Consider the following 18,004-nt stretch of genomic DNA (forward strand, 5'->3'; position numbering starts at 1 on the left):
CTGGACTCTCTCCAGTAGTTCCCTGTCTCTCATGAACTAGGAAGCACAGAACTGGACCCAGCACTCCAGCTGTGGCCTGACTAGGGCAGAGTAAAGGAGAAGGAGAACCTCCCTCGACCTGCTGGCCAAACTCTTCTTCATGAACTTCAAGAGGCCATTGGCCTCTTGTCCACTGCTGCCTCATGGCTTCAGGATTCCCACCCTTTTGGAGTTGTGATCTTTTCTTGTCTTCAGAGCCAGCAAAGCAAAGCCAAGCTCAAATCCCAGGATGTCCAGGTGTGACCCTGGAAGATTTAAGATGGGAGAGGGGAGACTTAGACTGGAGGTTAGGAAGAAACTCTTTGCAGTGAGGGTGGGGAGGCATTGGAACAGGTTGCCCAGGGAGGTTGTAGATGCTCCCTCCCTGGAGATGTTCAAGGCCAGGCTGGACAAGGCTTTGAGCAACCTGCTCTAGTGGAATGTGTCCCTGCCCACGGCAGGGGGGTTGGAACTAGATGACCTTTAAGATTCCTTCCAACCCATTCTATGACCCAGCCCTCTGCCTGGGCTAGGAACCCACCAGCAGCCACCCATCCTGCACCAGCTTGGGAGGAGTGGCTGGTGTGCTCCAGAAGAGCAGGGGGAGGTGTTGGCAGTGGAGAGGTTGGCAGTCTAGACAGTGGAAAGAAACCAGCCCTCTTAAGGACTCATTCATCTCTTCCTAAGATGCCTAAATAGGTCAGATGACTCATGCCCTGAACGCTCTTCACCGACTACCAAGGAGCTCTCCACAGCTCTCCACGCAGAAGACAGCTGCAGGTAGTGGCTCTGAAGCTGGGCTGGGTCAGCAGGGGAATTCAGCTGCCCCTGAGCAGCCAAAGTGCTGCTTCATCAGTGACTTTATCAGTGCTGGGGATGAGGGGAGGAAGGGACAAGGAAAGCCTGGCCTGGCTGGGTTTTAACTCATGCTGAAGGCAATGAGTGTAGGAACCTGGGGGTACAGACTTGGGCAGGACCAACTGGAAGGCCTAACCTAGGTCCCTGTTGTCACTGTGGGTTGTGGGGACCATGGAGCAGGAGAGATTAGCACAACAGCTTCTCCACAATCATAAAGATGTCCTTGCTTGGTCATCCTCCAGGTAGGACTGAAGGCAGCTTATTGCTCTGCAGACCTCTGACCATTGCTCTGGTCTGCAGAAGCTGATGATGCTCTGGTCCAGGCAGGCAGGAGAGCAGTCTGGTGTTGTCCCTCATGATTTGCTGACAGAGCTGCTCAAGAATGTCAGGGAAACGGAATGAGGAGACACTGAGGGCCTTGGGGCTGTTGAGCCTGCAGAAGAGCAGCCCCAGAGGGGATCTGATCAATGCTCAGCAAGAGATAAAGGACCTGTGGGGGCCAAGAGGATGGAGCCAGGCTCTTCCTAGTGGTGCCCAGGGACAGGACAAGGGACAATGGTCACAAACTGGAACCCAGGAGGTTCCATCTGGAGATGAGGAGAAACTTCTTTGGTGTGAGGGTGCTGGAACCCTGGAGCAGGCTGCCCAGAGAGGTTGTGGAGTCTCCTCCTCTGGAGAGCTTCCAACCCCAGCTGGCCATTGTGATCCTGGGCAAGCTGCTGTGGCTGCCCCTGCTTGAGCAGTGGGGTTGGAGTGGGTGATCTCCAGAGCCCCCTTCCAACTCTCACCATATTGGGTGTCTGTGAATCCTGTAGGGATCATGGACTTGGGATCCACCTGGACCAATGAGGAAGGAGGTGAGAGGGCATCTAGGAGCTGTCTGAAATAGCCTAGAGAATAAATTACACTGGTGAGATGTTCACCCATGCTGTGATGGCAACCCTGGAGATGCAGGAGGTTCCTTACAGCAAGAGGGTCTCTGTGAGCCCAGTGGTGATGGTGTGCCATGGCCCTTTTGCTTATGAGCATTTGGAACCACCTGCAGTTCATGGCTCTGCCCTGATCTCACAAGCTCCTGCTTTGGTCCTGCCAAACATCACGAGGCTGGCTTCCAAATCAGGATGCAGCTCACAGCAGGCTCCTGCTCCTTGTTGCTGCGTTTGGAGGCTGACTGAGTCATGCTCACAAGCTTCTTCTGCCAGACACCAGGGCTTCAGCTTTGCTGGAATAACACAACCATCATGGAGCTTCTCCAGTCAGTCCAGGAGATGAAGGTTCAACCTCATGTGCCCCAAGCTGGGGGCCAGAATCAGACTGGACACTCCAGACACACATCAGGAAACAGCAGAAAGGATCTTAAGCTGGGGCACAAAGCCAGGAGGGGCAGAAGGTCCCTCTGCCAGTTTTAGTCCAGCTAGGGACATGCTCTTTCCTTTGGACATCTCACACTTCATCCTCAGTAGCTGCTGAGTGCTGCTGCACCAAGATGTGGGGCTGGTGGTCCTCCAGCAACATCTCAGCCCCTGGTCCTGCAGGGTTGTTCAGCCTGGAGAAAAGAGGGGGAGACCTACTGGCTGTCTACAGCTCCTTGAAAGGAGGTGGGAGCCAGGTGGGGCTTGGTGTTTTCTCCCCAAAGAATGAATGATAGGACAAGAGGAAATGGTCTCAAGTTGCACCAGGGGAGTTTGGGGCTGGACATGAGGAAAGCATTACTTTGAACCATGAAGCCAACACCTGCAGGTCACCACTCACCCCTGTCCCCCAGCACCACATCTCCATGGCTTTGAAACCTCTGCCCTCCTCCCTCTGCAGACATCTGGAGGTGATGAGCTTGGGGACCATTGCTTCCAGCCACCTGCAGGAGTGAAAGGATTTTCCTACACTTGAAACCCAGACTCCAGCTTCTCCTGGGCAGCTGCTGAAGGGTTTCTCTATTTTTTATTCCCTGTCCCCACTTCCTTTGGTGTTCTCCAGGAGGACACGTGCATGGAACAGTAGGATCTGCTCTTCTGCTGTGCAATTATCATCTGCAGAAATGACTAATCAATCCAGGACAGCCACCACCCCCCCACCCCGCCTATTTATTTCTTTCTCATTGAAACCAGAGCCAAAGTGCCCCTTTTTCTCTCTCCTTTTCTTTCACAGGAAAATGCTGGGTTTTTTCCAGCTTCCCAAAGGATCTGAAAATGACATCATGTCCCTCGTGGTCCCCCCCACTGCTGCTGGCACCACCAGAGTGGAGGTGGCCCTGTGCTGCTGGCAGGGGAGTGAGACCATGTCACCAGCCCTGCCAGTGGGGGTGGGGGACATGCCAGGAGTGGCTTGGGTGGTGCCTAGAGAGCATCACAGGCAGGTCACAAGGTGTCCAGGAGTGTAAGCAAGCATGAAGATTAGAATAGAATAGAATAGAATAGAATAGAATAGAATAGAATAGAATAGAATAGAATAGAATAGAATAGAATAGAATGGAATGGAATGGAATGGAATGGAATGGAATGGAATAGAATGGAATGGAATGGAATGGAATGGAATAGAATAGAATAGAATAGAATAGAATAGAATAGAATAGAATAGAATAGAATAGAATAGAATAGAATGGAATGGAATAGAATAGAATTAACCAGGTTGGAAGAGAATTTCGAGATCACTGAGTCCAACCTATCATCCAGCACCATCTAATCAACTAAACCATGGCACCAAGCACCCCATCCAGTCTCCTCCTAAACACCTCCAGTGATGGTGACTCCACCACCTCCCTGGGCAGCACATTCCAATGGCCAATCTCTCTCTCTGTGTAGAATTTCTTCCTCACCTCCAGCCCAAACCTCCCCTGGTACAGCTTGAGACTGTGTCCTCTTGTTCTGGGGCTGGTGCTTTGTCCTAAAGATGCTTCATCCTAAAGGTGGTCCACCAGAGGATTCAGCTTGAAGGGGGCCTAGACTTAAACTGCAGGTGTGGACTACACCCTGGTGTAGGGTTTAGAGGGGTCCAGAGCACAGGGCTGGTGAGGAGCAGCTGAGGGAACTGGGGTTGTTCAGCCTGGGGAAAAGGAGGCTGAGGGGAGACCTTCTGGCTCTCTACAGCCTCCTGTAAGGAGGCTGGAGTCAGTTGGGGGTTGGTCTCTTCTCCCAAGGAAAAAGTGACAGGACAAAAGGAAACAGCCTCCAGTTGTACCAGGGGAGTCTGAGGCTGGACATGAGGAAAACTGACTTTTAAGCTCACGAAGTCTAACCTAAGCACTGCCAGGTCACCACCAAACCACGTCCTTCAGCACTACATCTCCATGGCTTTGAAACCCCTGCAGAGATGGGGACTCCACTACTGCCCTGAACAGCCTGGACCATGTCTTGAAAACCCTGAAGGAAAGAAATTGCTCCTCATGTGCAACCTAAACCTCCCCTTGGGCAACGTGGAGGCCATTTGGGCAACTTGGAGGCCATTTCCTCTTGGCCTATCACTTGTTCCTTGGGAGAGGAGACCCACCGCTGGTCTCCAACCTGGCTCCAGCCTCATCTCTAACCTGGCTCTCTAACCTTTCAAGGAGTTGTATCATTGTCACAAGCATCCTGAAGAGCAGGGAGGAGGGCTCCCACCCTACAAGCCTGCAGAACTGTGTCCAGTTCTTGAGCCCCTATTACAGGAAGGATCTGGAGGTGCTGGAAGGTGTCCGGAGAAGGGCCACGAGGATGCTCAGAGGGCTGGAGCTCCTCTCATATGAGGACAGACTGAAGGAGTTGGGGCTGTTCAGTCTGGAGAAGAGAAGGCTCCCAGGTGACCTAATTGTGGCCTTCCAGTATTTGAAGGGGGCTACAGGAAGGCTGGGGAGGGACTGCTCAGGATCTCAGATAGTGATAGGACTAGGGGGAATGGAATGATTGGAATGGGCTGCCCAGGGAGGTGGTGGAGTCACCATCCCTGGAGGTGTTCAAGAGGAGATTGGACGTGGCATTTGGTGCCACGGTCTAGTCATGAGGTCTTGGGTGATAGGTTGGACTTGATGATCTTTGAGATCTCTTCCAACCTTAGTGATACTGTGATACTGTGTGAAGCTGGAGGTGGGGAGATTCAGACTGGAGGTGAGGAGGAAGTTCTTCCCCATGAGAGTGGTGAAGCCCTGGAATGGGTTGTCCAGGGGGGTGGTTGAGGCCCCATCCCTGGAGGTGTTTAAGCCCAGGCTGGATGAGGCTCTGGGCAGCCTGATCTAGTGTGGGGTGTCCCTGCCCATGGCAGGGGGGTTGGAGCTAGATGATCCTTGTGGTCCCTTCCAGCCCTGACTGATTCTGTGACTCTATGAAGCTGAGAGGGAGGCAGAGCTGTTTTGTAACAGCCTGCCCCGGGGGACCGATCACACCACGCGCCGAGGAGAGCCGCGGCGGAGGCACGGCGGGCACCGAGGTGACCAAACGAATCTGACACCGGGAGAATTCTCACCGGGGACCGAGGAGACAAAGTAATTGGAACTAAATGAAGGAAGCTGACACCTGCCTGGGATCAGTTATCTATAGCTTCCCTGGCCTGAAATTACCACCCTGCTGCCGCAGCCGCCGAGGCGAACCCAAGGAGATCCGCGCCAGAAATAGGCCACTCCAGCAGGGACCTGGAGGCCCCTTTATTTTTAATGGGAGCTGCCAGAAGGGTTAATTGGCTGGGGCACAGCGGTGCCCATCTCCTCCCTTTCCCACCACACACTGTGTCCCGGAGGTCTTGTCCTTGAGCAAACGCTTGGGTCACCCCTCCGGCTAAGTGGGGGTTGCCTCCAGCCCCCTGGAGGAGTCCACACACCATGGCAGGGGGGAGCCACAACGTGGTGCCTTCACCTCACAGGCCTTTGGGTGACTGAGGTAAGGGGAAGTCATCATAGACTCACAGGGACCTTTGGAAGGGACCTTTCAAGGTGTTCTAGTCCAAACCCCTGCAGTCAGCAGGGACATCTGCAACTAGAGCAGGTTGCTCAGAGCCTCAAACAACCTCACCTGCAGTGGTGCCAGCCATGGGGCATCTCCCACCACTCTGGGCAGCCTGGTCCCAGCTCTGGGATGCCCAAAAGTCCTCTGTGGGGGTCATCTCCCTCTTCAGGAAGAAAATCCTGAAACCCTGAGCTAGCAGTGTGACCATTGGAATGTGCTGCCCAGGGAGGTGGTGGAGTCCCCATCCCTGGAGGTGTTCAAGAGGGGATTGGACGTGGCACTTGGTGCCATGGTTTAGTCATGGGGTCTGTGGTGACAGGTTGGGCTTGGTGATCTTTGAGGTCTCTTCCAACCTTGGTGATTCTGTGATTCTGTGTGACCAATGGTCTCCTGGGCTGTGTGAAGAAGAGTGTCACCAGCAAGTCAAGGGAGGCTTTTCCCCTCCCTCTATTCTGCCCTAGTGAGGCCACAGCTGCAATCCTGGGTCCAGTTCTGGGCTCCCCAGTTCAAGAGAGACAGGGAACTACTGGAGAGAGTCCAGTGGAGGCTGGGAAGGTGCTGAGGGGCCTGGAGCATCTCTGTGAGGAGGAGAATCTGAGAGGCCTGGCGCTGTTGAGCCTGGAGAAGAGCACCCTGAGAGGGCAAGTGCTAAAGGGTAGGGGGCAAGAGGATGGGGACCAGACTTATGGTTTAATGGCCATGGTGGTGTTAGGTTGATGGTTGGACTCGATGAGCTTGGATGTCTCTTCCAACCAAAACAATTCTGTGGTTCTCAGATTCTTCTCAGTGGTGCCTGGGGACAGAACAAGGGGCAATGGGCACAAACTGGAACCCAGGAGGCTCCATCTGACCACAAGGAGAAACTTCCTTGCTGTGAGGGTGCTGGAGCAAGAAAGAGGAGCAAAAAGGAGAAGCAAGCAAGAAAACCAAGACAGAAAAGCTCTCCCTCCCCCTCCAAGAGCCACTGCTGGGATCTCTTCACGGGGACACGGCCAACACATGGCTCTGCCCTCTGCCCCTTATGGGGCAGGTTGCAAGGTCATGGAGACGTGGTCCTCCTGGTATTGATCAGGGCTTTTCTTGGGCTGGCATATGGCAGCAGGTTTCAAAGGCTGAGCAGCTCCAAAAGAATTAAGTGGAGGCAAAGAGTGGAACGTCCCCGATTGAACTCCTGACCCGCAGGGGTCAAAGATCTCTGGAGATAAAGCAGGCGGTGGGACAGCCTCAGCAGTGCCCCAGATAAACAAGGGAGCATTCAAAATCAGTGCCTGGGGGGAAAGCCCACCCTGTGCTGGAGGCAAGCATGGAATCACAGAGTGGGTTGGGTGGGAAGGGACCTCTAAAGGTCATCGGGTCCAACCCCCTTGCAGTCAGTAAGGACATCTCCAACCGGAGCAGGCTGATGGGAATCCCATCAGGTGGGCTGGAGAATAACAAAGGGGGGAAATGCTCATACCTGGGGGAGCCTTACCTGGAGAACAGGACCGTGGACTCCACCAGCCAGTATTTTGAGGGGTTTTGTTTGCTTCTGCTGTTTCAATGCATCTCCTCTGGTGGATTCCTGGTAGAGTGAATCACTCCACAGTCTCAAGCTGTGCCAGGGGAAGTTTAGGCTCGAGGTGAGGAGAAAGTTCTTCACTGAGCGAGTCGTTCACCATTGGAATGTGCTGCCCAGGGAGGTGGTGGAGTCCCCATCCCTGGAGGTGTTCAAGAGGAGATGGGACGTGGCACTTGGTGCCATGGTCTAGTCATGAGGTCTGTGTTGATAGGTTGGACTCGATGATCCTCGAGGTCTCTTCCAACCTTGGTGATACTGTGATACTGTGATACTGTGATACTCAAGGTGCGATATGCAGCGGGGCTGGCTGTGCAGCCAAGCACAGATGGTGCATGCAGGGTCTTGTCACCATGGAGGTGCACCAAATCACATCCACCATGGACACCAAAGCACACCTGCCATGGTCACCAAAACATGTCTACCATGTTAGGCCACACCTTGAGTCCTGTGTCCAGTTCTGGGTCCCTCAGTTTAAGAAGGACATTGAGACTCTTGAAGGTGTTCAGAGAAGGACAAGGAGGCTGGGGAGAGGCCTTGAGCACAGCCCTGTGAGGAGAGGCTGAGGGAGCTGGGGTTGCTTAGCCTGGAGAAGAGGAGGCTCAGGGGAGACCTTCTTGCTCTCTACAACTCCCTGAAGGGAGGTTGTAACCAGGTGGGGGTTGGTCTCTTCTCTCAAGCACCCAGCACCAGAACAAGAGGACACACATTGGAATGTGCTGCCCAGGGAGGTGGTGGAGTCACCGTCCCTGGAGGTGTTCAAGAGGGGATTGGACGTGGCACTTGGTGCCATGGTTTAGTCATGGGGTCTGTGGTGACAGGTTGGACTTGATGATCTTTGAGGTCTCTTCCAACCCTGGTGATTCTGTGATTCTGTGAATATCCAACAGCAACCTCTCAATGTTTCCTCCCTCAGCATTTCCAGCTGCATTCTGGAGCATTTCTGTGAGGAGGAGAATCTGACAGACCTGGGGCTGTTCAGCCTGGAGAAGAGCAGCCTGAGAGGGGATCTGAGCAATGCTGCCCAGAGAGGTTGTGGAATCTCCTTCTCTGGAGAGATTCCAACCTCATTTGGCCATTGTGATCCTGGGCAAGCTGCTGTGGGTGCCCCTGCTTGAGCAGGGGGGTTGGACTGGATGATCTCCAGAGGTGCCTTCCATCCCCTACCATTGTGGAATTCTGTGGTTCCTCACCATGCTGGGATTCTGTGACTCACCACCCACCCTTTTGTGCCGGACTGGAAGCCAGCCCCCCTCACTCCTGGGCTCGTGGTCGTTCCTGGAGTTACTCACAGGCAGTGAGCCATCCCCATGCACACACTGTCACCAAACAGTTGTCCAGGAGAACTGGGCTGCCAACATCTGACAGCTATAAATAGCCCAAAGCTGGTAGGAGGCAGGAAAACACCTTTGAACTCTCCTCAGATCTGCTGGAGCTGGAGAGACACGAGGGGACAAGCCAGAAATATTTGGCTAAAAATATCCTGAACCTTGCCTGCTGGGTGGGATGGGTGGGGGAGGCTGGAGGAGGTGTGAGGTACCAGATAGGGCAGGCAAGGAGCCATTGGGGTGGGCATGGAGTCATTGGAGTGGGCAAGGAGCCATGGGGTGGGCATGGAGTCATTGGAGTGGGCAAGGAGCCATTGGGGTGGGCAAGGAGCCATTGGGGTGGGCATGGAGTCATTGGAGTGGGCAAGGAGCCATTGGGACTGGCTGGTCCCATTGCAAGCTCAAATGGTGACATGCTCTGCAAGCTGGAAGGAGCAGGGCAAGATTTGATTTGAGAGCAGGAGATGGATGCTGAAGGAACCTCCCCATGTCCAGTGTGGGGTGCAGGTTGGATTTGAGAGCAGGAGATGGATGCTGAAGGAACCTCCCCATGTACAGTGTGGGGTGCAGGTTTGATTTGAGAGCAGGAGATGGATGCTGAAGGAACCTCACCATGTCCAGTGTGGGGTGCAGGTTTGATTTGAGAGCAGGAGGTGGATGCTGAAGGAACCTCCCCATGCCCAAGGTGGAGTGCAAGCTGTGTGCCACATTCTGATCCCTTTCCTCAGCCCATGTGGGGCTTGGCTGCAGCTGAGGGCTCAGCTTCAATATCTCTCCTTACCACCAGAAGGTGCCTTGAAGACAACACTTCTGGGATTCATTTTGCCTTCACTATCCAAACCTTCCTCCCTATCAATCCACCCTCCTCCTCCTCTTGTTGTCCTGGAAACCAGAGGCCAGGACACCTCTGCCCCGGGTGACAGCCCCTCAACAAAGGGCTCTTTCATGGCCCTGGTGGGATGGGGTCGTCCCCATCACCCCTTCCTCCCTGCTTGCTGTGGACAATGTGGAGCAGCGAGTGCTGGGGGTGACCCCAAGCCCCCAGGGATGCTCAGTGCTGACCAGTCTTGGTGGGTCTTGGCTTCTTCTCCCCCCTTGCTGCCTCTTCCCTTTGACATTTGGCAGGTCAGGGGACAAGGTTCGTGGGCTCCTGTCGATGATGGGGTGAAGAGGGGGGCAAAGGCTCATTCTTGTCACTGTTGCAGGGTGCAGAGCAGGTCAGGCGCCCTCTAAACCCTGCACACACCCTGGTGGGTCTCCAAGTGTCATTCAGTGTGAAGGAAGTTGTCTATCAAAGCTGATGGGGGTGGGGAGGGGACAGGCATGGATTGTGGGAATACCTGGGGACAGTTTGCAGGCCAGTAGTGGGGAGCTGAGCAGAAGGACAGCAAAGCAAAGTCCTGCTGCTGCTGCTCTTCCCTTTTCCATCTTCTCCCACCAGTTAGCTGCACTTACCCAGGACCACCAGAGCTAAGGAACTCACTGGTGCAAGCCTGGAAGCAGCCTTGCTGCAGGAGGACTTTGTAGCAGCTTGGGCAAAGCTCAGGGACTGGGAAGTGACTGCAGGACAGAAGCTGCTCTGCAGATGAATGTTGCTCCACTAGGTCTCCTTGCTTCAACCAGCTCTAAGTCTGCCTCCAAGCCCCAGACATGCAGCAAGGGCAGGAACATTGGTTTGGAGGTTCCTACTGTGCCCCAGTCAGGCCCCAGTTGGAGTACTGGGTCCAGTTCTGGGCTGCTCAGTTCAGGACAGACAGGGAACTGATGGAGGGAGTCCAGTGGAGGCTGTAACCCTGAAGCAGCTGTTTCAGGGTCACAGGTGCTCAGGGAGGGTGAGAACCTCCCAGCTCCCTCCAGCACTAGGGATGGAACACCTCCATCCATCCAAACCCTTTCCAGCCTCCTGAAGTATCCTGCTTAGCTATACTCATGAGCATCTTTCTCATCACCTTCTTGCAGGACCCTTGCCCATGTTCTGCAGCACTGAAGCCCCTTGCCAAGCCAACCCACCTCCCTCCACAGCCCCACCATAGGAGAACACATCTAAGGAAGACACTTTTGACACTGACCATGGTGAGAGCCTTGCCCAGGTTGCTCAGAGATCCCTGGAACCATGGCAGGTCAGGTTGTGTGGGGCTCTGAGCAACCTGCTCTAGGTGCAGGTGTCCCTGCTGACCGCAGCAGGGTTGGACTAGGTCCATGAAAGGTCCCTTTCCACCCAAACCGTGATTCAATGATCCTCCCACTGCTCCCAGCAGCAGTGGATGGGGGCAAAAGCCAGCCCGTGAGTGGTGTGACCTCTGCAGGTGACACTGGATGGTAGAATTGCTTCAGCTGGAAGAGCCCTTCCTGGCGTGTCACGGGATGCTCTTGGATGCTTTCCTCCTACCACCACCACCTTTGCCCTCTCCTGCCCTGCCCCCAGGTCAGCTGCACGGTCTCTGTGTGCACAGAGTGGCTTCCCCTGGGGTGGTCGTTTCTGGGAAGCTGGTGACAGAGGAAGGAGCCGTGGTGGCTGCAGGCAGGGAGTGCTCCTGGGGTCCACCCTCCAGCTCCTTCCTGCCTCGCTGGGCTCTGCTTTCCTGCAGCCGGCTCCAAGATCTTCTTGGCCTCTGCTTCTGGTGCCTAAAAATAACTCCTCAGTGTAGGTCTGGGGAAGAGCTTCTGGGCTGGAGTTCAGCCCTGGAAGAGAGTTTTCATGATGAAGAGGCAGTTGATGTCCCCTGGACAAACTGACCCATGGTGGCTTGGACCTGCAGCGTTGAGCTGCACCAGCCTTTGAGAGCAAATCATCGGACAGTTGTGGTTGGAAGAGACCTTTCCAGTCACTAACCCAGCACTGCCAGGTCACCACTAAACCACAGCCCTCAGCACCACGTCTTCATGGCTTTGAAACCCCTCCAGGGATGGGCACTCCACCACTGCCCTGGGCAGCCTGGGCCAGGCCTTGACGACCCTCAAGTGGAAGAAATGTTTCCTTATGTCCAAACTAGACCTCCCCTGGGGCAACCTGAGGCCATTTCCTCCTGAGACCAACCCTCACCTGGCTCCAGCCTCCTTTCAGGGAGTTGTAGAGAGCCAGAAGGTCTTCCCTCAGCCTTCTTTTCTCTGGACTCAACAACCCCAGGTGCCTCAGCTGCTCCTCACCTCACCATCCCTGCTTTCCAGACCCTTCCCCAGCTTTGTTGCCCTTCCCTGGACCTGCTCCAGCCCCTCAATATCCCAATCAACACACTCACCTGCAGGGAACTGCTAGAATGATTGGCCATTGGAATGTGCTGCCTGGGGAGGTGGTGGAGTCACCATCCCTGGAGGTGTTCAGGAGGAGACTTGATGGGGTGCTTGGTGCCATGGTTTAGTTGTTTAGGTGGTGTTGGATTGGTTGATGGGTTGGACACGATGATCTTGAAGGTCTCTTCCAACCTGGTCTATGCTATGCTATGCTATGCTATGCTATGCTATGCTATGCTATGCTATGCTATGCTATGCTATTCTTGGAGTGAGGGGCCCAAAACTGCCCCCAGGATTCGAGGTGTGGCCTTAGCAGTGCCCAGTCCAGCTGAGCCATCCATTCCCCTGTCCTGCTGGCCACCCTCTCTCTCTGCTGGCTAACTTACACCCACTGCATGCTCAGAGAAAAGGCTGGATGGTACCAGAGCTGCCCCACTCCATGCAGGCTGACCCAGCCAAGGTGCCCACCTTCAGGTGGGCTGCTGGTCCAGGTGGATGCCCCAGAGCCCTGGCACGTCCCCTCCACCTCTCCACGCAGCCCAGAGCTTGTCCTCCAGCTGAGGTTTCCTGTTTGTGGAGCTCCTGGGGGGAGCTTCTCGCTCCCTCCCTCGCTCTTTCCCCTCTTGGCTGGGGGCAGGAGGGAGTCAGTGTCCTGGGAAAAGTAAAACTTGAAAGCCAAGCTGTGCTCTTCATTGTCAGGAGGAGATTTCTTGCCTTTGATGCATTTCCTGTGGGTCGTTTCCTCTGCACTGGGAGGCAGGTTAAAAATACCCTTCCGCTGACATCACCCTCCTGTCCTCCTTCAGAGGAGAGCTGCTGCTGCTCTCCATGGGCTTTGCATTCCTCTGACAGCCATGAGAAACATTCCTGGAATGAGGAGCTGGGCCAGCCCAGGGCAGCTGGAGGGGACTGGGAAGGACCAATCAGGCAGATGGGAGTCTGAGGCTTCTCGTGGGGGTTGTGGATGGGGCTTGGTGGTGCTGCCTTTTTCCCTGGGCTGGAGGGGAGGAGGATTTGGCCTTCTTGGCTCCTCAACAGGTGAGGGCAGCTTGAGCAAATCCAGCTTTTCTCCCAACCCAGGCAGAGGTTCTCATAGAGCCATTAAGGTTGGAAAAGACCTCTAAGATTCATAGATTCACAGAATGGTTGGGGTTGGAAGGAACCTCGAAGATCACCTAGTTCCAACCCCCCTGCCATAGCCAGGGACAGCTCCCACTTGACCAGGTTGGTCAAGGCCTCAGCCATCAAGATCATCAAGTCCAGCCTTCCCATGGATGAAGGGGATGAAAACCCTTGTGCTGCCCTGGTGCTGCTTGTGACCACTGTCTGGCCTCTGCTGGAGAAAGCCATGGCTGCTCTGGAGCTAGTCAGCCCCAAGCAGGTGCTACAAGATGAGCAGAGCCTGAGAAGCAGTGGCCACATTTTGTCCCTCCTGTCTCTGTCCAAGCCCCACCAGCCATCACCACAGGTCTCCCTAGGCTGGGGCTATAGATTCCTGGAATAGTTTGAGTTGCAAGAGCCCTTGGAGATCAGACAATCACAGAAACATTCAGGTTGGAACACACGCTCAGGATCACCAAGTCCAACCCAGAGCCCTACTCTACAAGGTTCACCCCTAAACCATATCCCCAGGCACCACATCCAAACCACCTTTAAACACATCCAGGACTGGTGACTCCACCACCTCCCTGGGCAGCACATTCCAATCCCTGACCACTCTTGCTGGGAAAACTCGTTTCCTAATGTCCAGTTTGAAGATCCCAGAGCCCCTGGGCTCTGCTGCAGTCTCCTCCCACCCCAGGTGTGGCCACTTTGCCCTCCCCACCCACTCCCCTTTTTAATCCCCCCCAGGAAGGGCAGCAGCCCCAAGCTGAGCCCCTCTGGGCTGAGGATCCTGCTCTCCTCACTGGTGAGTGCCCCTGGTGCACACTGGGTGATGGTGGTGGTGACAACAAAGGCCGGGGGGCCTGGTGGCCCCCCGGTTGTTAGGAAGAGTTTTCATGGTTACTCCAAGGTCATCTAACTCCAACCCCACTGGCAGGGACACCTTCCACTAGATCAGGTTGCTAAAAGCCTCCTCCAACTCCCTGTGCATATCCATGATAGCTTTGCTGCTCCTGAGACCACCTAGCACCTTCTCCACCTTTCTACCCCGTGGTGGTGAGCCCTCAGTTCTCCCTCCTTGTGGAGAGGCTGGAGCTGTTGGCAGCAGCTCAGTGACTTGGGGCTGTGTGGGGAGGTGAACATGAGGGCTACCTGACAAACCCAAGCCTCTGCTGTGCCCCAGCTGCAGCTCATTGGGAGAGAAGCTGGAGCTGCTCCCTTTCTGGAGCCCGCTGGGGATGGGGCTGAGGCTCCAAGGGTCCATTTCTCCCAAGGTTGCCACACACATGCTGAGAGGTCCCAGGGGTCCTGGGGTCATGACCAGCAGTCCCAGATGTTTTTACAGCTGTGGCTTCCTGCTGTTTGCTTTGTGCTGGGTGGCCCTGAACATCCCTGAAGTATTCAGTGTGGAGCAAAAGGTTCGTGGAACCATGGCTTGTGCTGCAGGCTTGGATGAGGACTAAAGAAGTAGCTGGCCTGGTCTCTGATGGCTGAAGCTGCTGAGAAAGGGTTTCTCCTCCAGCTCTTGCCATTTTCCCATCCTGTGGGAAGCTTTTGACTGTATTGGACCTGCTGACTCAAAAAGTCCATTTCCTTTTGCCCATCACTTTCAGAGGGAGTTCCAGGAGGGAAAAGCTGTCCTAAGGAGGATGTGTCTGTGGAAAAAAACCTCAGGACCTTTCAACTGCTTCCAGAAAAGCTTCTGATGAGGAGAGAGCTGGAGGAGTAGAGCAGCTCCAGTTCAAGCAAGCCACTAGTTTCAGGTGGAAGTGGTCTGCCTGGGAAGCTTCTGGCTGACACCAGCTGCAGTAGGTCCCTGGAAAGAGTCACACCAGACCTCTTTTCTGTGGCCAAGCTGATGGTCCAGTGCCTCCCTGGCCCTCTCACTGCTCCACCCCCCCAGGATGTGTCATTTTGGCTGACAAAGGGGCATCTTGCTCCCTTTTATTTCCTCCCCCAGACAGCTCCTCCGAGTCACCTCATTGCTCACCGCCTCCATCCCTCCACCTTTCCCATGGGCAGATGTCAACCTCCCTCCTCCCTCCCTGGCTGATCTCAACCTTCCCTGGGCTGGCTGCCTCCTCCTTGCCACGGTGCTTGCCGGGTGATCCATCCAATCCTCCTGCCACCCCCTGAGCCCTTCCTCTGTCCACGAAGCTCCTGAGGATTGATGGGGTGCAACCACATCCTGAAATACTCCCGGGATGTGACCTGGGTGATTCCCAAGGGGAGATCCACAGCCCAGGTGGGATCTCAGCTGCCCACGGAAGCACCTGGGCGAGAAGATCTGAAGCGCTGCCGCTCTGCCAAGGGCACGTTCACCCCCAGAAGCCCTGAGGAGGGCTTGGGCTTTGGTTGAACTCCTCTCCAAAGAGGGGGGGGCGCGGAGGTTTCCAGCCGGGAAAGACAAATGGGACAATTGCTCCATCTTGCGACGCAAGCTGCGAATGGCAGCGAAAGCTGGGAACGGGGATCAGCCAGGAGGCTGCTCCTGGCTCGGCATCTCCGGCGCCACGTCCGTCAGAGCGCTCCGTGTCCCGCTGCTCGGGCAAGGAGCTGGTGGCGAGCCATCATCCGGGGCCGGACAGGTTGCCCACAGATTTATCTCAGGCCCCAGCCATGAAGACGTTCAAGGTGCGACTTGATGGGGCTCTAAGCAACCTGATCTAGTCGGGGATGGCTCTGCTTACTGCAAGGAGGCTGGGCAAGATGAGCTGTGAGAGTGCCTTCTCAGCTGATGCATTCTGTGATGTTAACGAGATGCACCTCCTGACCTGTCCCACCAGCGGAGAAACCACTGACAAACCTCTGCAAGACCTGCCTCTTGCTTCCTTTCTTCACAGGAGTTTTGGGCTGATCCCCAGCAGCCTGGGGAGCAGGTGGAGAGAGGGGATCCTGCCCCTCAGCTCCTCTCTGCTGAGAGCCCACCTGCAGTGCTGGGGCCAGCTCTGGAGTCCTCAGCACAGCAGAGACATGGAACTGTTGGAGCAGGGCCTGAAGCCACAGCAATGATGGGAGGGCTGGAAAGGCTCTGCTGTGACGCTAGGCTGAGAGAGTTGGGGTTGTCCAGCTTCAGGGAGACCTTCTGGTGGCCTTCCAGGACTTCAAAGGGCCAGGAGAAATCTCTGGACAGACTTTTGAGCAGGGGCTGTGGTGACAGGACAAGGGGTGATGGTTTGAACTCAAAGAGGAAGGTTTAGACTGGAGAGAAGGGAGAAGTGTTTGACACTGAGGGTGGTGAGAGCCTGGCCCAGGTTGCCCACATCACATGAGCAGCTGAGCTGCCTTTGGTGGGGCTGCTCCATGCCTCAGGCCAGCTGGGGTGGTGGTAACTCTTCCTTCTCTCCCCAGACCAGGACCCTCGGGAGCGCTGGTGGCAGTGCAGATAACCCGGGCGGCCCACCAGGGAGGTTCAACAGCAGCTGCTGGGGCTCCAGACACACCCAGGGCTGCCTTTATTTTTACAGGAAAGAGCAAAGGCTGCCTTTTTCTCCCAGGAAATGGTGCTGGTGGTGTGAGTGGCGAGGTTGTCACCCCAGCCAGCAGTGACAGGCGTCCCGTGGGACACCACGGGGTGGAGGAGCAGCAAAGCAGAACCCCGGCGCTGTCACGGTGTGCTGGAAGGTGGCATGCCTCATGCATCACACTCCAGGATGTCACCACTCTCATTGAGATAAATGGGGAGGTGGCCCCAGGAGAACTGGGGAGTCACTTCCATTTAGCAGCTTGAAGGAGCTGGCCTGAGACAGGTCAGCAGAAGACAAATCGCTTTGTGGTGGTCACGGCTCAGCTCCTCTTGGAAGGCGCTGGTCCTACCTCCTAACCAGGCTGTGCTGCCCGGCCAGGGACTTGGGGTGTCCCTGAAAGCAGAGATGTGGCTCCAGGCAGCCCTCAGAGAAGCAAAAGCTGTGCTTGGAGACAGTGCCATGGGTCACAAGAGTAGGATGGAGATGTTCCATGAACTGGAGATCTCATCTGTGTGAGCTGTGTGCTTGGGTCCTGAGCAGGAGGTCTCACCTGTGTGAGCTGTGTGCTTGGGTCCTGAGAGTGAGGATGGAGATGTGTTCTGAGCAGGAGGTCTCACCTGTGTGAGCTGTGTGCTTGGGTCATAAGCAGGAGGTCTCACCTGTGTGAGCTGTGTGCTTGGGTCCTGAGAGTGAGGATGCAGATGTGTCCTGAGCAGGAGGTCTCACCTGTGTGAGCTGTGTGCTTGGGTCATGAGAGTGAGGATGGAGATGTGTCCTGAGCAGGAGGTCTCACCTGTGTGAGCTGTGTGCTTGGGTCATGAGAGTGAGGATGGAGATGTGTCCTGAGCAGGAGGTCTCACCTGTGTGAGCTGTGTGCTTGGGTCATGAGAGTGAGGATGGAGATGTGTCCTGAGCAGGAGGTCTCACCTGTGTGAGCTGTGTGCTTGGGTCATGAGAGTGTGGATGGAGATGTGTCCTGAGCAGGAGGTCTCACCTGTGTGAGATGTGCTCCAAACCCCTCCCCAGCTTTGTTGCCCTTCTCTGGACACCTTCCAGCAGCTCAACATCTTTCCTAAACTGAGGGGCCCAGAACTGGACACAGGACTCAAGGTGTGGCCTCACCAGTGCTGAACACAGGGCAGAATGACCTCCCTGCTCCTGCTGGCCACGCTGTTCCTGATCCAGGCCAGGATGCCACTGGCCTTCTTGGCCACCTGGGCACACTGCTGGCTCATGTTCAGCCTACTATCAACCAGTACCCCCAGGTCCCTTTCTACCTGGCTGCTCTCCGGCCACTCTGACCCCAGCCTGTAAAAAGGAGGCTCTCAGTGCTCACAGTGTCACTTCTGCCTCAGGAGGATCTGGGGGTTCTAGGAAAGCTCTTGAGATGATGGCAGCTGGTCTGCTCAGACCATGAAGTCATGTGCAATCCTGTGTCCCTTTAGAAGCTTTGGAAGGAGTTTTCATTGTGTTTGGGAAGCCAAATCTGCTCAGCAGAGCAGAAAGCTCGAAGTGACACTGTGAGTTGAGAGCTGC

Source organism: Melanerpes formicivorus, unplaced genomic scaffold (assembly GCF_026170545.1).
Source record: "Melanerpes formicivorus ecotype bairdi unplaced genomic scaffold, bMelFor1.0.p_v2 SCAF_22, whole genome shotgun sequence".
NCBI classification, from domain to species: domain Eukaryota; kingdom Metazoa; phylum Chordata; class Aves; order Piciformes; family Picidae; genus Melanerpes; species Melanerpes formicivorus.